The 27,247-nt window shown below is 37.8% G+C and overlaps 1 protein-coding gene across 3 annotated transcripts in view; it reads left to right on the plus strand.

The window, feature by feature from the left end:
• The window catches only part of sema6cb (semaphorin 6Cb), a 152,269-nt gene that overhangs the window by 46,001 nt on the left and 79,021 nt on the right, over positions 1 to 27,247 (plus strand). For 2 of the 3 annotated variants that reach the window (XM_039679607.2, XM_089117755.1), the window contains exon 3: positions 24,303 to 24,412. The gene's annotated coding sequence lies outside the window, so the exon portion shown is untranslated. Of the gene's footprint in view, positions 1 to 24,216; positions 24,413 to 27,247 lie in introns of those variants that run through there. The other variant, XM_089117754.1, reaches the window with a different exon arrangement.

Raw genomic sequence — 27,247 nt, forward strand, 5'->3', positions numbered from 1 at the left:
GAGTGAAACGGCTTCTCATTTTATAGAAATAGTAGTTCACCAAAAAATGAAAAGTGTCCTACTTAACCTCATTTTATCCCAAGACTTTATTTTCTCCCAAAAACAACATTGGACTCCAAGATAACCATATTATGTGGAACACAAAGTAAGATATCTTTATTTATTTTTAAAATGATCTCTACACTAAAAGTCTATGGGGTCCAAAGTTGTTTTTGAAAAAATAAAGTCTTGGAACAAAGTGAGTAAATGACAATTTTTTTTTTTTTAATTTCTTGGTAAACTATCTCTTTACATACAGGTATTTAATGTTTTTAACCAACAATAACCAAGGAACATTTTGGTGGCAGAAGAAATGGAGCTCTGACAATGTGACGGATAACTATCAGAAACTAGGACAGTTCTCAGAGGGACAGTAAGGGGACATGACAGCAGGGACAGTGACACATGATTAGGACCCCCTCACCTCGGAGTTTGATTTAAGCCCCACACACACTAATAGACCGCCATTCCTTGAAGTGTCCTTCACTCTGAGCGGGTGACCTGTTTGGCGGTGGAACAAAGACTCTCCTTCCTTTTCTCCCTGTCGTGTATTCATTGTTCCAAAGATAAAAGACGTTAATTTCATTCTTTGCGCCACAAATTCCTCTTCTCAGACAAGCACATCTGCACCAGTTGCTTTTCTTAGTAACTGCTCTCAGACTGGACTCATTGATCGTCCTGATTCCACATCAGTCCTTCAGTCTCTGCATCTCCGTGGATGTGTCCCCGCCGATCGTCCTCATCAGCCTAGCTCGACAGACCTCCTCAGGGGGGCCCTCGCAGGAAGCATCACCGGGCGAGTAGGAGTATTCATTAGATGCATCCATCCATTCCTCTCTTCCTCCACCTGTTCTCCCTAGGAAGCGCTAAGGTTAATTAGCACATTCGATTACATAGACGCCCTCGTTTTCCATTTCCTTCCTTCCCTCTCTTCTCCTCTAAACTCCTACACCTTTACCAACACTCTTGAAACTTGCTCTGTCGGGCAATTTCCCAAACCTAAACTTGTCCTAATTGCTTTAAATGGTGACTAACCATTAGCAGTTTAGCATTTTGACGAATGGAGGGTGTGGGTTTGTTGTGTAATCAATAAATCATGGCTCTAAAAAGAGCTTTGAATAGGGTATACGTCATCCAAGTCATCTAGAAGTCGTTCTAGTCTTCTAGAAATAACCCTGCTGCTGCCATTTAGTCAAGCATCGAGCCATTAGCATGCCTGACCACGTGCAGCTATTTTTTTACTGTGATTCAGATAAAGATAACTGGTAAAACAAGCTCTGTGAGCTGTTTTTGTCTGAGAAACACTGCAGCACTTTCTCCAAGCTGCCATAGAAACACACTTTGACATGTTGCATGCGGTTGTTTTTCTCGAGAAAGCTCATAACACATGCTAAAGCTGTGGCACTAGCGTTTGTGTGTGTGCTTGTTTTCTGGAATGTGACTGTCTAAATGATTAATTTAGATATTCAGATCTGTCAAGATTGTTAGCTCACCTTATGACTCGCATTCAATCACTCATCAAGGTTATTGTAACAGGTCAGCATAACATGTGTTTGGAAACAGTTGTGAGGGTGTGTTCATTTGCTGTCTGTTGCTGTACCCTTTTATGTTATAGGTGAAATGCTTTTTAATGCTATGCTTAGACCAGTAAGAATTTTTTAAGAATTAGTTAGTTTCTGCTTGTTATTGCTACAATCATGCTAGACTTGCTGGTGGATTTTTATAGTCATGTTATCAGACTAGCTGGTAATTTGGGGAAAAAAATGCTACTCCACTTGTGAAATTGGATTATTTTGATCATATGCAAAATTAGAACAATTCTTCTTGTTTACAGAGCTTTTTAGTGACTTTGATTCACTAAAGATTTGGGTCATAGGAGTAATTTGTTCTGCGATTGAGCCGTGAGAATCATTGGTTGCACTGTATGTGTTTGATTCACTAAAAAGAACCAGCTAATAAGAGTCATTCCTTCTGTTATTGAACTGCTCTACACTGTGAATGTGAATGATTTTGATCATTAAAAAATAATAGGTTTTTACAGTGTTTGTTTGGGAATTTACCTGCACTCTGTGCTTTCGATTCACAAAAATGAACCAGCTCACTATAGTCAGTGGATCTGTAATTAAACTACCCTGGTTGCACTTTTATGATTTTGATTCACAGAACCACTCATAAAAGTGAATCAGACTGAGCTGCTTTTACTGTATGTTCTTTTGACCTGTTCGATATTATCTGAATTCAAAGTTTAAGTGTGTTGTTCTGAAAACTTGTTTAAAAATGCTCCACACTATGGTGTTTGATGGCACAGAGACCACACCTGATGTGTCTGTGTTGACGTCTTTAGACTATGTTCTGCTCAACGTCCCTGCAGCTTTTCTGCAACAAAAGATGCCTTACAGCTGTACACAATGTTCCAACTTCAGTCTTCAAACATCTTTCACACAACTTCCTTCTGTTAGACGCGCACACAGATCCTTTCCATCCACACGACAAAGGCCAACCTGCCCAGGGCAGAACCTATTCTTTATAACCTCATATGCAACCCATAATCCTCTGTTTTGTTGCCGTTGCATACAATGCGTGAGCCCCAGCGTGATGTGCGTCCACAGTTAATCCCCTCTGGATACGATCTGTCCCATCCCTCCTCCAAGCCAGTCTCTGCGGGCCAGTAAATAACAGCAAGTTTAAACACCTCTTGCTCACCTCACTGCGATGAGCAAAAATAGAGAGAGAGATTTCCAAGGAAGGCTGTAGATGAGCCTTGGCGGGAATAAGGATGGATGGTGAAATGAGAGATGGAAATGATAAATCGTGCTTTGGAAGTGCCTCTCCTTTATGTAAAAGAGGTGCTTTCAGACCTGACACAGCCATAAATCAGACATGGACTTCTCGCTCTAATTTCATTACAATGGCAGGCGGAAAAGCGCACAAACACGCTCTCTTTCTCTCACACTCAATATGGGTTAAGCTGTCTTGGGGTCTGTGTTTAGGCCACAGGGGGTTCTGTAATATTTACCTGATGGTTTTGTTCATCTCCTTCATATTCTTTTAACAGCGGTGCTTCATCTGTCACACCTCTTTTCCACACAGTCTGTGCAAAATCTGGTAACGCTCTTTTCTTTTCTAATCTGGTAAATGATTTTAAAGCAGTCATTTTAACCAGATTGTGTTGTCTAAATGAAGCACTAATTATTTATTAAAGGGATACTCCACTTTTTTTGGAAATAGGCTCATTTTACCACTCCCCCAGAGTTAAACAGTCGAGTTTTACCGTTTTTAAAATCCATTCAGCCGATTTTCTGATTTTTAGTAGAATATCAGTAACCAGACAGTTTCTGGTCTCATTGACTTCCATAGTAGGAAAAAAAATAAACTATGGAAGTCAATGAGACCAGAAGCTGTCTGGTTACTGAGATTCTTCTAAATATCAGAAAATCGGCTGAATGGATTCGAAAACGGTAAAATTCGACTGTTTAACTCTGAGGGAGTGGTAAAATGAGCCTATTTCCAAAGAAAAGTGGAGTATCCCTTTAACACTAATAAATGTTATATTAAGCAAATCTCAAAGTGAATTTTGACTTATTTGCTAGAAGTTTAATATTGGTACATCCATACATGGGATAGTAACAAGTATTTGCATACTGTTTTTTGTTTTTACGTCATAGCATAGCTCTCCTCAAACAAACAACTTAATATAAGGTGTCGTGCAGAAGTTGAAAAACCTGTAACCCTAAGAATGACCATCGGTAATATTGAAGCCTGCCTTTACTAACACCACTAACCCTTTTAGTCCAGTTATTCTGCTGTACATCATGGGCGTGAGAACTAGGTGTGGCAAAGTTGGACAAACTATGGTTTCAAAACAGGTTTGGGTTGATTTTGAGCCTTAAGGGGTGTGTGTTTACTTGCGTGCAAGTTATGTTTGTCTTTCTTTTTCTCTGTCTGTTGCCTAAGTAAATGACTATCCACCTTCAGATGGGAGATGCTCACGTACAGTTGCGCGTGTCCTCTCTGTGGGAGACGCCGAGGGCTCCAGCTGTTTTGGCAGATAAGCTGTTGTTGACAAGCTCCTGGCTTCCCACCGTGCATCGGCGGAACAGAGCAACCACTGTCACCACACACTCTTGCAGTTAGCCAATAACACACTCCCAGCGAGCCAAACTACACTATCATGGTAGTCTGTCCACCCGCTCTAAAACTGTCCACACAGCACAACATGCACGATTCGACCCCATAAGCCCCGGTTACTATGGTTACCTAATTACCTCTTGGTCCCAGCACGCTGGCCTGTACGGAACGTAAACAACTATTCAGCGGAAACTCGCTCGCAGCTTTTCAGCATTAATGAAACGTACACACGCAATCCTGCGACAATAATGATTCATACACAAGTATCCCCACGGCCTTGCACATAATTGCATTAATGAAGCCCGGCGTTCCCTCTGTTGTTTTCCTCGCTGATACAGTGTCTGATGACTCAGACTGCCATGTTTAGCAAACGGTGAAAAGCTCTCCCAACCTGTCCGTCTATCAGGGCGTTCCACAACTGTCAGCCTTTAACTCAGTAATCACTGCCTGAATCAGCAGAGAATGTTTCTGTCAGATAGCACTGACCAAGCATTGCTGTCCGCTCAGGTAAAAGAGCTGCTGAAGCGTATCCACTGCCGAGCGGGAGGCTTGGGACATGGTTGGTCTTCTTCCAGCTTATGAAACCTTCAGACTCAGTGAATTACACTTTTGATGTGTCCTTAAACCAGATTGTAGATGCCGTGGGGTCAATGCTTGGGCTGCAGATGGAAAAAATTGGAAATGATAAGAGATGGTCACCCATCTGGACAGAAGAAATTGTGTTGAAGGTGAAACCGAGGTAAATGTTGCTGGGTGGATGGTGAACCACGTTCACTTGATGGCAGTGTTATTTACATTGGATAAACAAATGTTTAGCAGGCTTGGTGATTCAGAAGATGTGTGCTTGACCTAGTGGTGAATAACAGAGGAACTATTCGGAACTCACACTTTATAATCACTTTCATTTATGACTCATTAACAAACATTATTGCATTTTTATGTATATTCAATTGGTTAGGAATGTCATTAAACTTTTGATTATATTTTCAATGTGGATATTTTAAAAAAATTGTGAATTTGAGCTCTATTTAGCAATACAAAGTGTTGCATAGCCAGAATTTGATTGCTAACCAGGGTTATTAAAAGAAATGTATTAATTCAAATAAAATAAAAACTTAAACTTATTTTATTTCAGCTAGTTTTCAGTCGTAAGCTTACATATAGTCAGAATCAGATTTAGAACTAGAAAATATACTGTGTGTAGTTAAATAAAGGACTGGACTGTACTAGATTGTTTGACTTGTATTTGAAGTAATCACTAACAGTTTGTTCTATTTTTACATTATTTAAGGGTTTGGCAAACTGGTTAGAACCTGATTAGAGCTTAACAGATTGAGAAAGTTCTTGTTAGTCTGACACTAAGCATTATATCATATATAAACGGAAAAGTAAGTTGTCTCTATTTGTCCAGACGCATAGCAACCAGCATCCAGCTAACTCTCAAAAACAGGTAATGATCAGTTTTTCAACAGTATTATATTATATATCAAATCTCTTCAGGACGTTCTGTTCCAAAACTGGATTTATAAGATTTGACTGTGTCTTGTGTGTTTAGTGTTTACGCACGCTAATTTAGCTCCATCGCGCTGCATTCATAGGCGTTTGTGTGTACAAATCTGTTGACACGAAGAAGTGTTTTTCTTCAGATGCTAGATGGAAAGAAGGCATCACTCGCTCAGACCTAGCCTCCAATGTGTGCTATTCAGTTCATGTGTACACAGCCCACCTTATAAAAGAGCCCCTCACATGTCCTACTGCGACGCTTTGGATGTAATCGGGCCATTCAAGATTCCTGTTTCTCTGAGTAGCAGTTGTTTTTGAAGAGGCTTATCATAACTGAGCTAATGAAGAGATTTCGGCCCGTATAGACCAAGACAATGATCCAAAATGATCTTTTCTTTTGAGGGAAAATTGAAACGCATTAGTGTTGCACAAAAGGAGCCTCATCTCTCGCTCTTCTTCTCTATTTTTCTCTCTGAATTGATCGGTTTTAGTGGATTTTTGGTGGCATTTGCTCATTGCTTTCTTATTTAAGAGTTTATTGGATGACAACCACCACGCGTATTTTGCAATCGAAGAAAACGGCAAAGCCGTGAGAAGCTGACCACATTCTGCTTTTTCTTTTCAACAATCCAGATTCATACAGCTCTCTGACCCATTTCTCGATAATGTTTCTTTGCTGCCAAGTGTTCAATTTAAAGTTGATTTGATTTAGAAAAAGAATTTGAGAAGCGGTCTAGTTCTTGTGTGCAAACTATTTGTTTTCTGGGTGAAAGGTCATTTTTCTGAGGCCTGTGTGTGGCTGTAGAGATAGCTAATCCTGGAATATCCTTTATAAACCTTTTTTTTTTTCTATAAGCAGCTGTTTTCAGTGAAAGATTTTTCACTGTAAATCTACTCAGCTGTCGTCAAAGAGGGTGAAAAATACCTGAGCTAATCTAAAACCCAGCAGCAGGATGGTGAAATCCCTCCGAGCTCTCTGGTCAATAAGCACCACATTCTGCAGAGCAAAGCAGCTAATTTAACCCACATCTAGACCAAGTACAGCAGGATCTTTTTGTTCTAGAACAGTGGCCCAACAAATGGACAAGTACGCCATACTTATGTATGAATTGTATGAATAGTTCAGTGTTTTTAAAACTTCTTCGTTTATCCTCACCCATCACTAAGAGCCTTCTGAACCAGAAATGTGTATATCGAAGTTATCAATACATTTTATCTCAATGTTTTTACATTTAGATCTTTGCCATCATCTAACGCTTAAAGTTAATTAATAACACAAATAATTTGTCAAAATTAGCTCATTTTAAAGTGAACATCTTATTGTACAGAAAAAACCTGTAAAAATAATGCCCAATGTGTTGTGTTAATATGAAAGAAGTTTTTGTTTATTACCATTATTTTTAATTATGTATTGTGTTGTGCTTTATGGTTAAAGGAAATGTCCGTAAACTTAATGGATAATGTTGTGTTGTGATGCCAAAATTCACAATTCACAACATTAATGATTTAGTTGATTTATACTGTATACAGATATTTTTCACAAATAGATTCATACTCTCATATTACTTTTTTTGTTTTGCTTTCTTTTTTGATCCTGAAAATGGCATGAAATGAATTTTGAAAACACATTATTTGATTTTCAAAAATCCTCAGTAAAAAGTTTCTGGAGAAGACAATGCCAAAAGAGTCAATTATTTTATAGTGTAACGATTTAAATTTTGGGTATGATTTAAATGTTCAGAAAAGTTTTTTTGGTGCCACTGTACACTGTATTTTTCTGCTTTTGCTCATAGCAGAGAAGCATAAAAGCCTCAAGACCCTGAGCAAGATAGAGGATTGTTAATCTAAAACCTTTAGTTCAGACGTTTAGAGAGTGGAAGAGACTGACACTTTCTTTTGTATTCTTGCAAATACATTGAAGATGAACCTGTTATTTCCCACAAAAGCAGTAAAGTTTGTATTCAGATCATTCATATTTTGCAGTCAAGTAGCATGGAGCGTTCTCCTGTGTCCTGCAGTCTTATAAAGAGAGCTCCCACTGCTTTTTCTTTAATATACGTTTGGCTGAATTGCACAACATTAGCACTAGACATTTTCGTGTCGTGTTGCAAGAGTCAGTGCAACAATATGTAATCATTTAGAGTGTGGATGTTCAGATGTTGTGCGCAAGATTAACTCTTTTAAAGTTCATTGACATGGGAACTAGAGCCAGGTATAGCAGGACGGGGAGTGCTGCTGACATTCCAGTCCTTGTTGAAAGGTGTCCAATGATGGAATCCTAATCCTGGATTACCTGTGTGATGGTTGTAGATGGCACAGATAAGATGGGAAAGGAACCATTGCTCTTTTTGTCGAATGGCTTAAACATGTTTCTCTCACACTCTAAGATAAGGTTTTATGATTTTAGATTCTCTATCTGCGGAAATACATGCAAAAATATAGAAATGTATCTGGTTTCACAACAAATCCAATGGGCTTTAGTTTCTGTTTTGAAAAGCACAACAATTGAATCAATTTGAAGATGAGTGAAATTTAAAATGTAAATATTTCTCTATTCGTCCCATGAATGCGACTGCTGTGTGTTTTTAGATTTAACATACAACAGATCAAAGCCAGATGTGTACAGTCTAGATCAGCTTTTGTCAGTCAGGCTGTGTGTGTAGATACTATACGATTATATATATATATATATATATATATATATATATATATATAGCCCTATATATATACGAGCAGAGAGAGATAGAGAGCGCGCACGATCACGTCTTCAAACAACACGAGCGCTGTCTTGCTCTCTCTCCCTCGCACATATAATTAAATCAATTTACACGATAGTAAAAGGTTGGAAGACCGCAGTTTCACGTGGAGCATTTAGATATTTTTAGAGATTATAGACTTAATGAACAACTTCTCAATACCAAATTATAAAGGCCGGTTTCATATAGACACCTGTCTCAAATACAAGCCGGTGCAGTTCGACGATTTGGGAAAATAAAAGCCTGAGCTATTATTTGAAGTTTTACGTTAAGATAATACAATATCACAAATGGACACAAAAAGCTTTGAAGTCTTTCCCTTCAATTTTATTATTGTCACTTTTGTTGCATTCAGTAGTTACAGGCTGGTGCCCTGGTTTCCATAAGTGGTCTGTGTGGATTGAGGACGTACCTTTTGTATTGTGAAGTATATGCATGTCTACTTTACCGTTTTCCATAATTTGTCCACTTTCAAAACTGCACCATTTTGGGGTCAAAAGTATACGCCAAGTGGATACTCCAGAGTTTTGAGTAATAGAAGCACATTTTCACTTCCAACTGCTGTACGTGAAAGTTTCTCTTCTTTCCCTCTTTTTTACTTTCCTCCAATGGAAGTGTTGTTGTCCAGAAGGAAATTACCGGTTGCTTGAATTAATGACTTGGGCAGGCAGTTTTTCTTGCTGACAGAAAAGCTTCACCTGAATGAGTAAAAGCCTTTTGCCTCTGTTTCCTTTGTGGTGTTTTTGTGTTTTTCATTCCCTGCTGTTTTTCGCAGTAGAAACACTCTCTTCCTTCCCAACCATGTGACATCACTAGCTATTTCTTTAAAATATTATACCATATTTAGGTGGCGTCACTACTTTAAATGTCAAGCAAACTTAAACACATTTTTCCCAGCCTCTCTTGAATAATGGTCATGACATGTCATAGTTCGATTTAGTTGTCATGCTGACAGGCGCATACATCACACCCTGCTCTGTCCATAAAACATAGTGTAGTTTAAACATTCATCATCTCTCCATCTCTTTTTCCATCATTCACACCTTCTTTCTTTTTCACCTTGCCTCATGTATTGTTCTCTTTCCGTTTCTTTTTCCCCTCTGCCCTCATTGCACAAGGGGTGTTTGCAGGCTTTGAGTGATGTGGTATTTAATAAAGACATGCAGTGGGTTGCCAGATTGTCAATTTTTATGCTTTTTGTGGCTTTCAAGGTGATTAATGTCTTGAGATGCCATTTTATAGCTCTCACGCCTGGATGTAGCGCTGGCCACTGGCCCAGGGCTGCTCTGACGGTGCCTTTTATTTTAGACAGAAATTGTTACATTTTGTGGCCACTGCCTTTGAACTACCTACTACTTTTCTTAGCGGATTGCTATTTAATGCTTGTTTGGTGCCTTTTTGAACATGGTGCACACTCAGCTTCTAGGAAAAATGCGGGGAACTTTAGGAAACAGTGATTTTGTTGGGTCATTATTAATGTTCATTGCTTTTTCTTGAAAACACGAAATGAGAGTTTAAAGGGCATGATGTTTACTTTAGTTTTTATTTTCATTTCCTGAAAGCAAATCATATTTTATTTCAAAACAGTCGTAATTAGTTTTACATGGTAATTTTCCACTTTAGCTTTGACTTTGATACGTTTAGGTAAATAAGCTGTTTTGATATTGTTTTTGGAATTTAATGATATGAAAATTATCAATGTTATGATCTCTTTGCATGTGAAATGACTAGCGATTCATAATAGAATGGATCATATCAGTTATTGAATAGATGGGTGTTTTTTTTTTTTACAGTTTAGATCAACTTTGTATCTTAAACTCACTCTTTAGAAACATTATTAATAATAGCACTGTTAAGTGCAATCTTTTGCAATTTTCTATAATTATATTTCTTTAAAGGGTTAGTTCACCCAAAAATGAAAATAATGTCATTAATGACTCACCCTCATGTCGTTCCAAGCCCGTTAGACCTCCGTCCATCTTCGGAACACAGTTTAAGATTTAGCCATGTTAATATATTTTAAAAGTGGCCGCGTCTTCCGGTTCGAAGTAAACAAGTAAGACGTACACTCATTAATTTATTCGACTATTGATTAATCATTAATATTTATATTAAAATGTATTTTTTAATTGATTTAACTTTTGATCAATTAAAAATACAATGAAAATACGAAAATATAGCATGTTTTTCCACGATGAGTTCTTTATTACTAGAAGATCAACATATTTTATGTTGGCTCTCCACAGAAAATAAAATATTCATTTTATGTTATTTTTCATGTTCGCATTTATGAGGAAAAAAACAATTTCACAGACGTGACAGTTCCCTGAAAGCGGCACTAAATATTAATTGTTAATCTTAATTTTAATCATTGTTTCATCAACAAATTACCTGGATTTAATAAATAATAAGTAAATATAGCTGACAATTATGAAGACATGGAGGCGCCGGCGCCTGATCTGCAGCTCGTCTCATAAATGAACCGAAACTGAGCGTCTACTTGCCTCACAGGCCTGAGAAATATAGCCTATATTTTATATACTATGAAATGTTTACTGCGTGTCATTCATTTCTGAGTATGTTGCTTCACAGTAACCTTCACTTAAAATATTTAGTCTAATATTGTTGGATAATAAAATTTGCCACTTAATTAGTTTAGTCCAGTTATATTTATAATGTTGTCCCTGAGCTCCGTAACAACATCTTTTATAAAGGTTTGCAAATTAGTTTAAAGAGTAAAATATTATCTGAAAAACACCAACCCTTTTTGCTAAATAGCACACAAAATACCATATGTATGCTACTTTCGCCACCTGACCAGAAGTTGCGCCCACTTTATTTTTTACTAGCGCCGCTCGGAAACAGGTGGATACTGTCCTTGTCCAGAAAGGAAATAAAGACATCAACAAAGTAGTCTATGTGACACCAGTGAATTAGTTTGAATCTTTTGAAGCATCGAAAATACATTTTGGTCCAAAAATAAAAAAAAACTATAACTTTATTCAGCATTGTATTGTCTTCCAGTTCTGTGTCAATCCGCATTCACGAGGCTAGATTTTTAATAATGGTGCATGCTTAGTAATTACTATCACCCTTGCTGAATACTAAGGAAGTTTTGGTTTGTATATGGGTTCTATTTAATAGAATAAATAGAAGGGTTTATATTATGAATGCTATAATATATCTTTTAAAGTTGTTTCAAAAGTGATCTGGTCTGTGATATTTTAACTTTAAAGTAATACACTGTTAGACATCCAGTAGCTGAGGAAACAGGGTAAATTTGGTGGTCCGAGTCACAGCTAAAAGGCCACTTGTCACCTGACAGGAGTGAAACCACAGGACTCCTGTGGACTATGAGAAAAGGACATGTCAGGGTCACTGTGAGCAAGAGGGGCAAGGCAAAGATGAGAAGAAAGAGGAGGGAGGGAGCGAGAGAGAGAGAGCGACTTTCCTTTATTTATAATTACACTGTACAGACACTCCTCTTTCATTAAATACAATTATACCCACTCAAAAATATATAGAATCCCATAAAGCATAACAAATTATTGAATAAAATATACAATTCTCAATTTAACTTTTTTTCTTTTTTTGTTTAAATCACAAAGACTCTCAAAGACATTCAATCTGTTAATATCATTTATTATTTTAAAATATTCAAACTCTGCCTTGGTTCTAGGTGCTATAAGAGCCTTTAAGACTATACCTCAGTACCTACTTCCCCCTCTCCTTTCAGATTCCATTTCTGTGTTAACCATTATTGCCATCTTTGCTCCTCCAACCACAAAATTAATTACCAATTTTTTTTTCCTCCTGTCTGATGCAACATATTTTGGTCCAAAAATGAAAACTACGCCAAAATCTCTAACCCACCCATCTAAGAGCTGAAACAATTATTTTAACCGCTAAACAACTTAAAAACAAATGATCTACTGATTCTTCAGTGCCACAAAAAGGATATTCTTTCCCTACAATGCGGTCAATGTGTGCCACATGCCTGTTTGTAGCTAACGCCCAGTGAACACTCCATTGGAGATCCGCAGTGCGTTTCTCTGAGGCTATTACAGGGACCTCCTGGTGTACCTATGGAGGGGCCTGGCCCCAACAAATCCAACAACTTAGTTTCTTTTCAGTCTTTGAGTGTGTTGTAGTGAGACACTTTCACACAAGTATTGAATAGTGCCTTTTTTGAAGCAGTGTCAAAATCTTCCAGCACAGGAGTCCTGAAATTTAAAAGAGACCCTTCCTCTGGCTCTTTATCCACTGCTGCTGAAATTTCCACTTGGGGAAAATGGCTCCCTCTGTTCTGTTCAGGAACTTCATTTACCTCTGAGCTTTGTCTGAAAACAGAGGGTAATGCTGAAACAATTCTGTCCATTATTCTCTTTATAATCCTTGTAGACTTGATACCTGTCGTGTTGCACATTTCTTCTGGACTTTTCCAGTTTCCATCAGCCTTTAGGTAGGCAATTCGCTCTTGCCATCACGTTCTGAATGCTCCTGGGCTCCAGTGCCTGTGCTGGTATCAGCGGTTTATTAAAGAGAGGTTCATTCTCTCTCCAAAGTCCAATGTTTGAGAGAACTCTCTTAACTTTAAAAACTGAAGTCCATGCTCTCAAAACTACTTTATTGAATGGGGAAACATTCTTCAAGTCCATGTTAACGAGTTTTATCAAAAACAAATGCACATCATACTTATAAACATTAATTTTCCTCAACACAGCACGCGCTGTATCAGCCCTGCACGGCTCAGCACACAGCAATCTTTCGGCCGCCTGAAGTCGGAATGTCTTAATTCTGATTTTAATGTCCATCAGGCCTTGTCCTCGCTTTTGAATTGGTAGGAAAAGTACAGCAGATTTTTTCCAATGCTGCCAATCCCAGAATTAACTTCCTTTGTAGCTCTTCAACCACACTTTCTGGGGGATCCAGAACTTTCATTTTATGCCATAAAGCAGAGACGGCCAGATTGTTTGTGACCAAAACCCTGCCCCTGTACGATAGCTGGGGCAGCACTCACGATCATCGAGACAATCGGGCACACATTTTCTCCACCATACCCTCCCAAAAAAACTCCCAAAATCTTCAAACCCCCTCTTTTGCATTTAACTTCTCCTGGAAGCAGAGGAGGGCCCTTCCCTGACAATATCCTAATAAATATCCTTCACTCTTTTCAAAATTTACTTTCGCTGACAAAGCCTTTTCATAAATGTTTAAAACATTTGTTAAATTCATAACAACTGTTTCACTTCTTATAAAAACAGTTATATCATCAGCATAGGCCTGTTCTCACAACCTTTCTCTTAAAACCCTTGCAATTTCTCCCCAAGCTTGCATAGTAAAGATTCAATTATTAAAGAGTACAACTCTCCTGACAAAGGACAGCCTTGACTTATACCTCTATGAACTAATACTGGACAACTTAGCCCACCTCCAACCTTTAACAATGCAGAGGCTCCAGTGTATAACAGTTTGATCCAGGAGATAAAATTCTCACCAAAACCAAAAGCTTTAAGAGTTTCAAATAAATACAAGTGATCAAATTTCAAATCATTGATAACAAATTCAAAAAAAAAAATGTTTAAACTATTTGAGAGACTCTTACAGTAGCAAGAATTTTGTAATCAGTGCACAGTAAGGCTACTGGTCTCCAGTTCTTTAACAGTCCAAGGTCACCTTTTGATAATAAAGATAGAATTGCTCCTCTACAGCTAGTTTTCAGTTCATTTTTTCCTAAGAGAAAATGTAAAAACATTTAGTACATCATCTTTCAAAATAGTCCAGCATCAAGCCATCGTCTCTGATCATCAGTGATCTTTGGCAAATCTCTTGGTAACTCTTCTATGCAATTGGTGTCACAGTCTCTTGCTTTGAATAAATCAGTATAAAAGTTATTTGCTTGATCTCTCATTTCTTTTGGATTAGTTGTTAAAGTCCCATCTTGTAGCTTCAAATGTAACATAAGTTTTCTTTCTCCCTCTTTCCGCTACAAGTTGAAATAAAAAACAAGCTAGGTGCATCCATTTCTTGTAATGAAGAAAAACGGGCTCTTATCAAAGCCCCTTTTGATCTTTCATTGAACATAGAGGCCAACACAGTCTTTTTTTTCTCTTAATTGTTCCACTTCTGAATTTTCTTCAATAATTCCTTTTTCAATTTCAGTTATTTCTCTCTCAAGCATTTTTATAGTGTTCTTTACAAGTCTATTTAAATGCACAGTATAGTTCTGGCAAAAAAAAAAAAAAAAATCTTAGTTGTGCTTTTCAAATCCCCAACTGCACTAAATCGCCATAGTCATTTTTTGTTCTTGCTAATTAGACCAAAATCACCCAAACTTTTCACAAAACAGTCATGTAATAGATTCAAATTAAAATATCACTTGTAACTAGAACACTGTGACTTTTTTAAAACTTTTTTAAAATTTCAAGCATACACACATGATGATCAGGAAAACCATTTGGAAAAATGTTAGCTCTTAAAACTCTATTTGAATTTTTTTTTTACTTGCATAAAACTAAAATCTAAAGTACAATTCCAATCACTCCCAAAAAACATATATGCATTACTAATTTGTTTTAAAAATCACTGGATAATTTTGTAAAAAATTCTACCCTTTTTGCTCCATTATTTGGGGAGTAACATTCATGAAAAAAATGGAAACCCCCATTAGCTCCACTTGTACAATCAAATTCTGCCCTTGTGCATCTCATAAGAAGATACATTAGTCATGTTAAGCTTCTTTAAAAACAGAACTGCAATACCCCCACTTAGATTAGAGTCATGACTAACCCTCCCACCACATTTTCCATTCTACTTCATTATCGCTATGTGTTTCTTGCAAAAAAAAATATATCCATATGTTTATTTTGAATCAATTCATACAAAGCGGGTCTTTTTCTATAATGTCTCCCCCCACTGATATTGATTATCCCTATTTTTATGCTCTCCTAAGACAAATAACAAATATTCATCCTTTGTGACTTAACCCTTATGTATTCTGCTTTTTAACCCATTCTTTCTCTTTCTGTAATTTGTCACAATTTTCTTCAGTCTAAATCTTTTCCTCTGGCTCAGTTGTTCAAACCCTACAGTTTTCTGTATTTTAAGTGCTTATCTCACAAATCTTTCAACATCAGGAAAAAAAATTCTTGCCATCAAAAGTTTCATCCAAGTCATTAATTTCTTTCACTGTGTATAACTGATCATCACTACTCTGAGAAGTAATGTCAAACATTTCTGAAAGACTGTCATCATCACCCATCTCCTCCATTTCATCACCCCTATCATCAACCTCGCCAGCACCTTCATGATCATCCCTGTGTCCAGTTTCAACTTCACATTGAGAAACAATCCCCTCGGTTTCCTCAACTCTCTCAGCACAATCTTTTACAATTGTTTCTTCACAACTTACATCCTGATTATTCTGTGTTTTGTTTTTCATCTCCTTTCTTTTCAGTTTCATCTAAATTTTATCCTACACTGTCCTTCTCACCATCATTCTCTTTTAACCCACTCGGCCCAGCAATTACATTTGACCCACTCGGTCCTTCTACGTCATTGACTCATTTTCAGTGTTTGTTTTATTAGGGCACGCTTTTTTTGTGTGTGTGTGTCCTATTTCACCGCATTCAAAACATTTTAAATTCCTGATACTTGCGTAAAGCATGTAAGACTTGCCTTCATAAGTTCATACAAAACAAAACTCGAAAAGGACCATTGAATCTTAAAACACTTGATATCTAAAAGACATGACATGTTTCAGTGACTTCCTAGCGGAACCGTTTTAATGCCACTATGGATTTTACCAAATCTCAACAATTTCTTTTCTATGTCATGATTTGTTCTAAAAGGGGGGCGATTCGAGATTGTTATACGGCTTAATTGAGACACCAGCGGAGACATGACAGTTTAAACGCCACTCACCCAAATGCCGCTCTCAACCAACCGACTAATTAGGTTCCATTCCTTTAGAAACACAATGGCCTTGTTCATCCGAGAAGCTGAAACATACCCCACCTGTTCACCTATTGCCACGAAAACTTCTTCTTCTGAAACGCCGGCCTCAGGTACATGCATCTACAGTAACTCCATGACAGAGTGAGTCACACCTTCGCAGGCGAACCTCCATCTCAAACACCCAGCCAGAGTCAAACAAAGAAAAAACACTCACCTACACCTATCCTAAGATCCCAAAAATAAAATGAAAAACGCTTGCAAACAGACAATAAAAAAACATATCGAAAAAGATTTTTACCAAACCCAGAAAAAAGAAGAAAAACATTTAAATCGCTCCTTTCACCCGTGAGACGCTCGCACACCCCAGAAAAAATCAGAGAGTTAGAGAGACTTTTACCCCTTTTATTTAAAGTAATTTAGGGTTTAGGACAAAAATTTGATAGAAAATACATTACAAACAACCACCATTTTACCAATTAAAAACTAAGCTTCCATGCACTCACAGTCACCAGTGCTTCTCTCACACCTGATCTCCATTCAATTTCAAACAAAGCAACATTATCAGTGTATTTGTAATAAGTATGCTCAATGGGCACTCGAGATTATATTAAAGACCTAAACATAGCTTCCATATCAACTTTTTTTCTGTATTTTTACACTGTATGATTTCAAAATGGCTAACTTAGCTTGGCCAATTAAAAAATTGGCAAGAACATGTTGTTGCCATGACTTTCTATATTTATATCCTATATAAACAAGGTATTGTTATATGAAAACCCTCGTTTTGTGATCACACATAATGATCAAATTACTGTGTTTATTTTAGTCACTGAACTTAATTTGTATGCTAAAGGTATTAGACTTTTATTTAAGAAGTCAACATTTCTTTCGCCTCGTTTGCCATTTCAAAATAATTTTTGGACTAGGCTCATCATAACGCTTTCTGGATTACCTGTTCTGATACTTGAGATGCTGCTTTATTATTTAACTAAAATAAGGGCTCTTAGAAGGCATATTTAAGATGCGATAGCTTTCAGAACTGCTGCAGGAGCATGTCTATGATGCTTTAAAATGCTCTCTCTTTAGGCAGCTAGGTTTTGGAACAGAGCAAAGGGAGAGATACAGTGATCCGTTTGTGTCTTTAACCCGTCTATCCGTTCCCACGGTATCAGGAGAAGGAAGCACCGACCCTGTATGAGCTCTATACCCCTTCATCCCTCTCTCGTTCGCTCTCTTTCTCACCCACACATGCACAAGGGATCTGTTCACATCAGCAACATCAGTTATTTTTACTTTATATTGTTAAGTTCAGCGGTTCTCAATGGTTTTGCTTCTAGATGCAAATATTACAGTAGATATCGTGCGGAAAACCAACACCGAACCAAATTAGTAGATCTTACGACAGTCTCCATGTTGGCACCTGCCTAATTTGACTATAGCTTCTATCAACTGGCATACTGTATATACCCAATATACATTAGAGCTTGTTGCAACACACAGCCTCTTGACACCAGAAATGCAAAAAAAGGGAAGCATCTACTTTCTACTTCCTCTTAAAAAGTTGATTTATCCTATTTTTATTAACTGTTTTATTCTAACTATGCACAACTATACTACCTTTCAAAAGTTTAGTATCAAGATTTTTGTTCTTTAATCAAATTTTTTAACAAGGTCGCATTTGAAATGATCAATAAATACTGTAAAGACTAGGGTTGGGTATCGAGAATCGAGTATCGATTGGAACCGGGACTAACTTTTCGTTTTTCCCGGAATTGTTCAAAAGTTAAAATTTCGATTCCTAGTTTCGATATTCACAGTCCGCCGAGCGGAAGAAGAAACCGCTGAACAACACCAACGAAGAAGCGTCTACCGGAAGTGTTGGCATAACCGCGCGAGTCGAACATGACTATGCCAACACTTCCGGTAGACGTCGGTGCTTACGTCGGTGGTCCAAAGTGTGGCTTCACTTTTCTAAAAATAACAAAATCTCGGCAAAATGCAAAATTTGTGACAAAAGGAGTATTTCCTTCAGAAAGGATTATTTCCTTCAGAAAGACCGTTGGTTAGCAAGGTTAGCTAAACTTTTTTGACCCTGCCTCTTAAAAGAATCAGAATCGAGAATCGTTAGGAACCGGAATCGAAACAAGGAATCGGAATCGGAATCAGAATCGTTCAAATTCAAACGATACCCAACCCTAGTAAAGACATAATTTCTAATGTTAAAAAAAAAATTTATTTTACTTTCTATTCACCCGAAACCTCCACAACAACAAACAAACAAATGTTTTTTGAGCGCCAAATCAGCATATTATACAGGAGTAATAATGCTGAAAATCTGCTTTGCCAGCACAGGAATAAATTGCATTTCAAAATATATTAAAATAGCAAACAGTTATTTTATAATATTTCACAATTTCACTGTTTTCACAAAAAAAAAAAAAAACATTAAAAATCTGTTACTATAATAGGTCAAATCAGATACTATTTCATCACTCCATCATATCTGATGTTGCTTTCTTTTAGCTTTCATTTGTTTTCCTGTCACGATTTGTTAGAAAGCTATCCTTTGATTCCAAGAACAGAGGCTTCTCAGTATCTTTAAACTCCATTTTTAGAGCTCAGTTTCTTTATTTATATTCTGATAAGGACTGAGTGGATAATGAGAGACAGAAATCCTCTGACTGAGACTGGGGCGAGGGTTCATGTTTAATAACGCTGGGGTTGACGGAGCATGGGGTAACAGTTAACGCTTGGTTAACAATACAACAGGTACGGCGGGGCTCGTGGCCACAAAAGGAAAATTCCAAATGTCGGGTTTTATTAGCTGAACAAACAATTTGAAGCGACATCTTGTGATTTGTGACACTTTATGTGTTTTTAAGCTTGAACTACAAGGTTTTTACCCCTGTGATATTTGGATTGGGTCCTGGATATATTTGTGTTGTACATTTTGTTTTTGTTCTTTACTCAATCTTGTGGTGTTGAGTTCAGTGTCTTTTAGGATCAACGGCCTGATGCAGCTCACTTTTTTCGTGTTTGCGTGTACGTGCGTGTGTGAAAATACAACATTAAAACTCTTAAGAGGTAGGGACAAACTTTCACTCTCTCACCCCATTTCTGTTTCTCTATGATAAATTATATATGAGTAATAGTCAGTGAATGTTGCCGTCAGCCAGACCAGATCAGACTTTTCTTTGCAGAAAAAAGAACAAAAACATCACAGTAAGTCAAGAGAGAATATGCCGCTCTGAGAGACAAAGAGATAGACAGAGAGAGAAAGAGAGGACAGAATGGGAGCAAAGTTGTAGAGTTGGATGGACTTTTTTTTTTACTGTATATTAAAGTAAAGATTAATGAAAATATACGTTTATGCTTTCAGAAGACATGAGACGTGGACTATTTTTATCGTGTTTATTTTTGATGTCATGTTTGGGTATGACAAGAGGGTGAGTAAATAGTGACAGAACTTGCACTTTTTGGTTGAACTATATGCGTTTAAGCCTTGCTAGATGTTTATATAATCTATTATCAGTGCATGTGTTGGAGACTCACAGCAGACTGTGACTAATCAGTGTTTCCACTCCATGGTGAACCCTAATTTGTGTAATTCACCTGGCATCAGCTCAGTCGGACACACATATCACCCCACCAAACACATGACTTTGTCATTAGCTGCTACTGCTGGCAACATCTCTATGTGATCCCTGGAAACAAAAACACAATTCTTCAGGCAAATCAGTGTTAAGCTCAGGTGAAATGAGAAACTATGATATAAATGACCCACGTTCCTGAGCTCAGCTGGCAAAAATACATACTTGCTTGAGCCTAAAAACACTTTACAATTACACCTGTTGGACATGAGTTGAATGAACGGATGTTTATGTTTAGGGTTGTTTGGAATTAATAATTTATCCTAATTTATCTGAACTGCAGCGTTCATATGTTTTGTCTGGAGCAGGCATTAGCTACATCCATCGTTGTACTAATTACTCGAGCGCATTTTGTGCAACGTACATCTAGTAGGATAATATTTTCGGCTAATGTTAGAATCGCTTCGTGAATACTCAATCAAGGGCAATGTTCTCTAAAGCTGTAGGTGGTTGCTTGTCGTAATTGAAAGCTTTTGCTGGCGAAGTGTTCTAGAAGGTCCAGTATATTACGATGCGCGGCGTGGACCCTCACTCCTTTTCATTTCCCCATGCACTGAAAGACAGCGATTAATCTGATTAGTGATCTATCAGCTGAAAGTTCTGCCTCCCGGCTCTAATGGTCAATGCCAGAGTCTGGTCTGAATTATTAACAGATCCATTCCTGGAGACCAGGGACAATTCATCACCAAACAGAGGGGGGAAATGAAAAAAAGAGATGGGCTGTATTAAGTAAAGAGTGAAAAAAACATGTAAGTGGGACGCATGCACTGTGGTAAAAATGGTTTTGTGTAGCAGCAAAAAGAAAGCAGTGTGTATGTGTGTTTTATGTTTATAGGAACAGTTAAACAACCCAAAAAATGAAGATTCTGTCATTTACCTTAGGAAATGTTGAAGAATATAACAGTGGATGTTTTCCATATAATGAAAGTCAAAGGAAGTGGTCCACATAACCTGTGCACTATTTTTGCCCTATATTTTCAGTCATCTAAAGCCATACCCTTACCACAAATACCCTTTCTCTTAAAGAAACAGTTAATCTAAAAAAATGTAATTATTTATGTAATTTGGCACCATTGATATCAATAATGTTTCGTAATACACTTTTTACTTTTGTAGTTCATGTCAATGCATGAAATGATTCTGAAAGAGTCTGTTTGTAACACAAAGCTATCATATGGCGAATTTTGTGTGTGAATTGTTCCTTTAAGAGAAAGAAATTTAATAAGTGTTTCCAAATGTCACACAAATGTAGAGGTTACATTAGAAAGCCTTGATTTATTAAAATCAATGGTTTTCGGCTCAAGGCTCTAATCCCAAAATGTTCAGTACATTTTAAAACGTAACCTATAGCCCTCTAACTGATGATGGGGATGAGTTTATTGTGGACACGCAATGTTTTTATATATTATTTATATTCTGATGATTATGGCTTACAGCTGTGAAAACCTTTTGGGGTTGTATGTGTACATACAGTCTATCCTCAATGTCCTCAACCCTAAATCTAACCAATAATCATAAACCTAATGAATACAGATCTCCAAAATTAAGTAATTATAACCTAATCTCAACCCTAAACTGTTCATCTAAATCACATTTTGCCTAAATAGAATATGATCCCAAACCTTCATCTAATCCTAAACCTAATTTTGGTCAGCAGTGTCTCTGTGTGCATTTGCAACAACAACAACAACAACAACGGCAACTCTGTGTGTGTAGACAGGACACTAATCACATTATAGAACATAAACAGCTGACACTCAGCTGAGATTTATTTTTATTACAAACACACAAACACACAATTTACTGGATTAGTAGTCTGACCCAGAGGTGATTTAAAGGTACAGTTTACCCAAAATGTTGAAATCTCATTATTTATGCAGAATGTCATATAGATTTAAAACGACATGAGGTGTTCTTTCTATTATGGTAGAATTATGATTTTTAAGTGAATTGTCCCTTTAAGACTACCCTTTGCATAAGCTATAACAGGTGAAAATATGTCACAATAAAGAGAGAGCTCTTGAGAAATGCGTATAGTAATAGACTTTGGGTGGATCTGATAGAATTGGATTCTTTCGAGATGCAGTACAGCTCGAATACTGTCATGACCATTAGATCACTGAATGGAGAGAATGCTGGAACCAGTAGACTGCCAGTAAATCACAGCGCGCACACAAATACTGAGATAAAAAGTGCAATTTAGCCAAAATGAGATGTACTGGCATTATAGAGTTTCTACAATGTTGTCCTTTTTTATGCTTGAGTTCATATTTCAAAACTGAAATACTCCAACCACAGTCTGTATTGATTTTATTGCAGTGTGACTTCATGCTTGGAGAGTTACATTAGCTTAATTTCAAATGAACTGTGTTTGATGGATTGGCTTATTCACAGAGCCAATGACATCAACCGGGCCAAACAAGAATGAACTACGGTTGTACCCTCCACAGTGTGAGGCGTAAACACAGGATACAGTAAGTGTGTGTGTGTATAAATCCAGTTCAGCTTTGACAGAAGCTGAAAAATAACCGTAGTAATTATGAATGACTTGTAACTTCCCCGTCAATTCACACCACTGATTGAGCAATACAGTGTTCTAGCCGTGTTAAAATATGCAATACTAGCTATGATGCTAACTTCTGTTCGTTTAATAGTATGTATTTATGTAGCTAATGTGTATGCAGTGTGTAGCATAGAGGTTCACTTTTAGCCTTAGCACTGGGTATGATTACATGTCAGGCAATATTTGTTCTAGACCGCCATCGGCACAGATGCTCTGCGAGAACCAAACCCCAGACGTTATTTTTGACGTAGCGTTTTGCGCACAAAAGTATTCTCACCGCTTCATAACATTAAGGTTGAACCAATGAAGAATCGGAAATGACGCATATTGCGTCTTAAGGTTGTCCGTACGTCTAAACGCTAACCGTGCGTCGCCGTTTACATTGGGATATTGCAATTCCATGTATACACTAGAAACTCTCTCTGCTTACGCATATAAATGGGTTATTCCTAATGTTTCAGAAACTCGAATAGTGACCTTAACCCGACCATAACCCGAAAATTGGCTGCATGTAAACGTAGTCAATGTCTTTACTACCTTTCTGGGTCTTAAGTTGCAATGATTATAGCTGGTTCTGAAACCTCTCGGATTTCATCAAAAATATCTTTCTCACTGGTTTGGTTTGGAATGACATGTGGGTTGATAATTAATGAAAGAATTTTCATTTTTGGGTGAACCCTTTAATGTAAACCAAATGAATTAGAAAAATCCATCCAAAATGTAACAGATTTCCAGTGCCACATATGCGCAGAAAGCTTGATATCGATGTTTTTATTTTCTGGACAGGAGACCTGTGTGCATTTTTACCTTGGTTTGTTTTGTTCACCATGTCCTCTGTAGCATAATATAAATGGTTGATTTCAGACACAAGTTTCAGGCTTGTGAGCAATGACTGCTCCCCCCTCGCTCACCTCTCAACCCCCCACCCCCTGGGTGGGACATATGGGGGAGAAGTGATGGAAAGAGAGGGGTGAGAGGGCTAAATGCCTGAGCCACATGCGATAACTCACTAGCGGTTCACAGGGCTAACTGCGGTCAGAATGTGATAGCCTTGCACGAATGTGTTCCGGGAAATCCAACCAGTCGCCCCCAACCTCACCGGGGGTTTTAAAAGATCCAGGAATATGGAATTCCACAGCCGGTTAATTGAATCTGTGATTTGCAATCTCCCGAATTGCACTATTTTCTATTTTAGTGCTGCACCGCTGTATATGAACCCTCTATTAAAGTTGAATGTTCCCCTATATTGAAGGAACCGCATGTGGTTAATGGATGGATAGATAGATGCATATATAAATGCAGAGTTGCAGTACGGTATGTGTGTTAAACACAAATTGCCACCATGATTTTCCTGCCATTTTTTTTGACAGAAGTGGGTTAATGAATGGAAAGTTGCTCTTGCTTTTCTCTTTTCCGCGTGCAGATGGAAGTTCAGCTCCCAAGCAGAAACATCTGGTCCTGTTTAGAGTTATGCCGTGTGTGTGTTTATGAGAGAGTGTTTTTAAAACACGAGCATGAGAGGGATTGTTTTTTTTTTTTCTCGAGCAGTGGTGAGTTCTGAATCTTCCTCTGTCACGGGTCACTGGCCGGTTCATATTTCCTGCCAACATGAGTCACCTACAAACCAGCGGTTATTAGTCTACAAATCTCCAACACAGATCCAAATATATTTATGTCTGCTTCTTTTTTCTTCTGTCTCTCTCACAGGATCTAAACCGAAAATATCTTTCTTCTTTGTGGGTGTCGCGTTCTACCTTCGTGGACATCAGTGAGAGCTAAAGCGTTTCCACCACTGCTCTTCTCCTGAAAGGATAACAGTGAGTTTTGAATTCGTCTCTTTCTTTTTACAGTGATTCAGGTTTCCTGCCTGTCATCATGGACACGCCAGTTCGTATTTCCTCTCTTCGTTATGGCAGACAAAATCAATTGTAGACACAGCAGTTTACAGAGATGCAGCATCAGTTCGAGATCAGCAGAACTAACAAACGTGAATCGACCTGTCAGATCTGATGTAATCCACGCTAGCTGGATTGTGTCCGCTGTTAAGGAAACGTGATTGACGGGCATCTGAGATTCAGATCTGCATGGATCCAGTTTACTACATTAGCCCTTTGTTTTATATACAGTATATCGGTAGCAGCTGGTAGAGATTCTGCTATGCCGTTTACCACAGTATAAATGGGAACATTTTTATCCTCTTTTATAAAAGGTGATGCTTGCAACATCCTCAAATGAAGTCCGTTTGGTTTTTAAAGTATTGATGTTACTAGATTCTCGAATAGACATTACTGGATAATTTGAATGTCTGTTCCCACCTCTGAGTAAAAAAAGTACACGTTTTGAAGATTTGAATTTTTATATCTCATAATTCTGACTTTACATCTCAAAAAAGCATTTATTCAATTTACAATATGACTATATCTCCCAATTCGACTATTTCATATTCAACATTACGGCTTTATTTAAAAATTTAAAATACTTTTTATCGTACAATATTGGTTCTATTTCTCCTTATTTGTTACTGTATCACTATAATACTTCTATAATATGATTTTATTTCATAATTGTGACTTGTAGTAATTGTTAATTTAATATATCTCAAAATTTGACTTATTTTTTATTTACTTTTTTCTTATTTCTCATAATAATCTCACAATTGCTAAATATTTCTAGTAATTGCAACTTTAATTCGCATCTTTAATTAATTTTGGGGTTGAATTTTTTGCACGAATAGCTAAAGCATGAGACTATTTCCGTGATGTAAAACTTGTTTGATATAAGACTGTGGTCATACCATCCACCCTTAAGCGGAATCTATGTTGGATTTTTGGCATAAAATGAAGCAAAAGGTTGTTTTTCTGGTCAAACACTCAGACAGCTCAGACTAAAACTGACATGCCCTCACATTATTTGAGCAGCGCCATTATCCAGTCACTCTTTCCCTCTTTCTCTTCCCTGCTGCTGCCCTCTGAGCAGAAACAACAGTGTAAGCACTCCCATTCTAGATTTCTCTCTATCCTTCCCTTTTGTCCTGGAGTCTGCATTTTCATACAAAGGTCATTGATGGCCACAGAGAATCACTTGGAGTGGTATTCAGTCAAATTGCATCATACTGTTTATCTCGGAGGTTCTTTCTGTATTGTGGAAGATCTGGTATAGAGCTGAGCCCTGCAGGTCTGGAAACGTGCCACTGGAAAGGCTCATACCAACTTTGTGAAAGGTCAGGTGAGCGTTTTTTTTTTACACTCTGATGGGTTGAATGCCAAACGAGACGGGTTCTGGGTAGTTTAGTTCAGTCAAATGCTTGTGCATTTTTTATAAATCCATTTTCTCTTCTCTTCATCTCTGGTACCACATACAGTATTCAACATACAGTAAGTGGGATTTTCTGCAATGTGAGAAGTGTGGCTTCTCAGTCTTTTATTGCTGTATTCAGCGGATAGCCCATTCTCCGACTCTTTTGCCTTGTGACTTTCACTCTGCGACCATCTAATACTCTGACTCATTCTGCCTCATTGTTGCCCACCACAGCGGGTTTACAATGAATAGCAAAATCTCACCCAGTGAATAGGAAATTTCAGAGCAGTCATCTGGAACGGAACTTTAGGCTTGAATACAATGATTGGACTGTATGTGTGCTGCTCTCTTGTTCTAGTTGTTGTGACTGAAAAATCCTGTTATAAGGATTTGGCTCGGAATGATAATACAAAAACTGAAGTAGTTTGAGATTTAACGTTTACCCTCAAGAGATAGTTCAACCAAAAATTAATGTTCTGTCATTATTTAATCAGCCTCATGTTGTTTAAAGGGACAGTCCACCCATTTGCGTTGTAAGATTTCCATTGTTAGAAATCCAGTCATACTATTGAATGGCCGTGCAACAATCCCCTGAGACGAGAGAAATCCGCTATGTACCCTTTTCACTTCCTCCTACAATGACGCAAAAATCGTCATTTTACATCAATGTGTGAGGAAGTGTAAGGCAGGAATTTCTGTAAGGACTACAAGCACTAGTTCCCACCCTCTCAAAGCCGCCCATAGGGGGTTGGACCTAATGTGCTAACAGATCTATCACATCAGTGCCAGTGCGTTTGATTTCACCGACAGAAAGTTTTTGAAAATATGGACGAAGGTACTGAATACGCAGATGGATGCATTATGGATAGGGTTGGGTACCGAAACACGGTGCCAATAGGGAACCGGTTCCTACGTAAACGGTAATAACCAGGCCGAATAAGAACAAACATTTTTTTGTTTGACCTGAGTCTCTGGGTCTCCCTCGTGCGCGCACTATACGGTTTGGAGCACAGTCTGATCCATCTCGCATGCACGCTCTTGCTCACTCGCTCTAGATTCTGGGAGATTTTAATTTAATTTTAATTTGCGGGCATCACGGAGCCATTATCAATATGCGTGAGACTCCTGGAACGTCTGATAGCGAGGGGATTAATGAAGATAGCGTAGACAAAACGCTCCAAGGTTTGGCTGCATTTCACGTGTAAAATTGCGCGTCAGAGTATGCCGATTTTCTGAATCTTGCCTATCCATTGACGCTCTTAGGTCGTCATATTATTTTAGCGCGCATTATCTGATTTCATTGTGCGAAATGATTTCCAGGCGGTAGCGTACAGTGGAGTCTAACTCTAGTCTAC

The sequence above is a fragment of the Pimephales promelas genome, chromosome 12 (assembly GCF_988280905.1).
Source record: "Pimephales promelas chromosome 12, fPimPro1.hap1.1, whole genome shotgun sequence".
NCBI classification, from domain to species: Eukaryota; Metazoa; Chordata; class Actinopteri; order Cypriniformes; family Leuciscidae; genus Pimephales; species Pimephales promelas.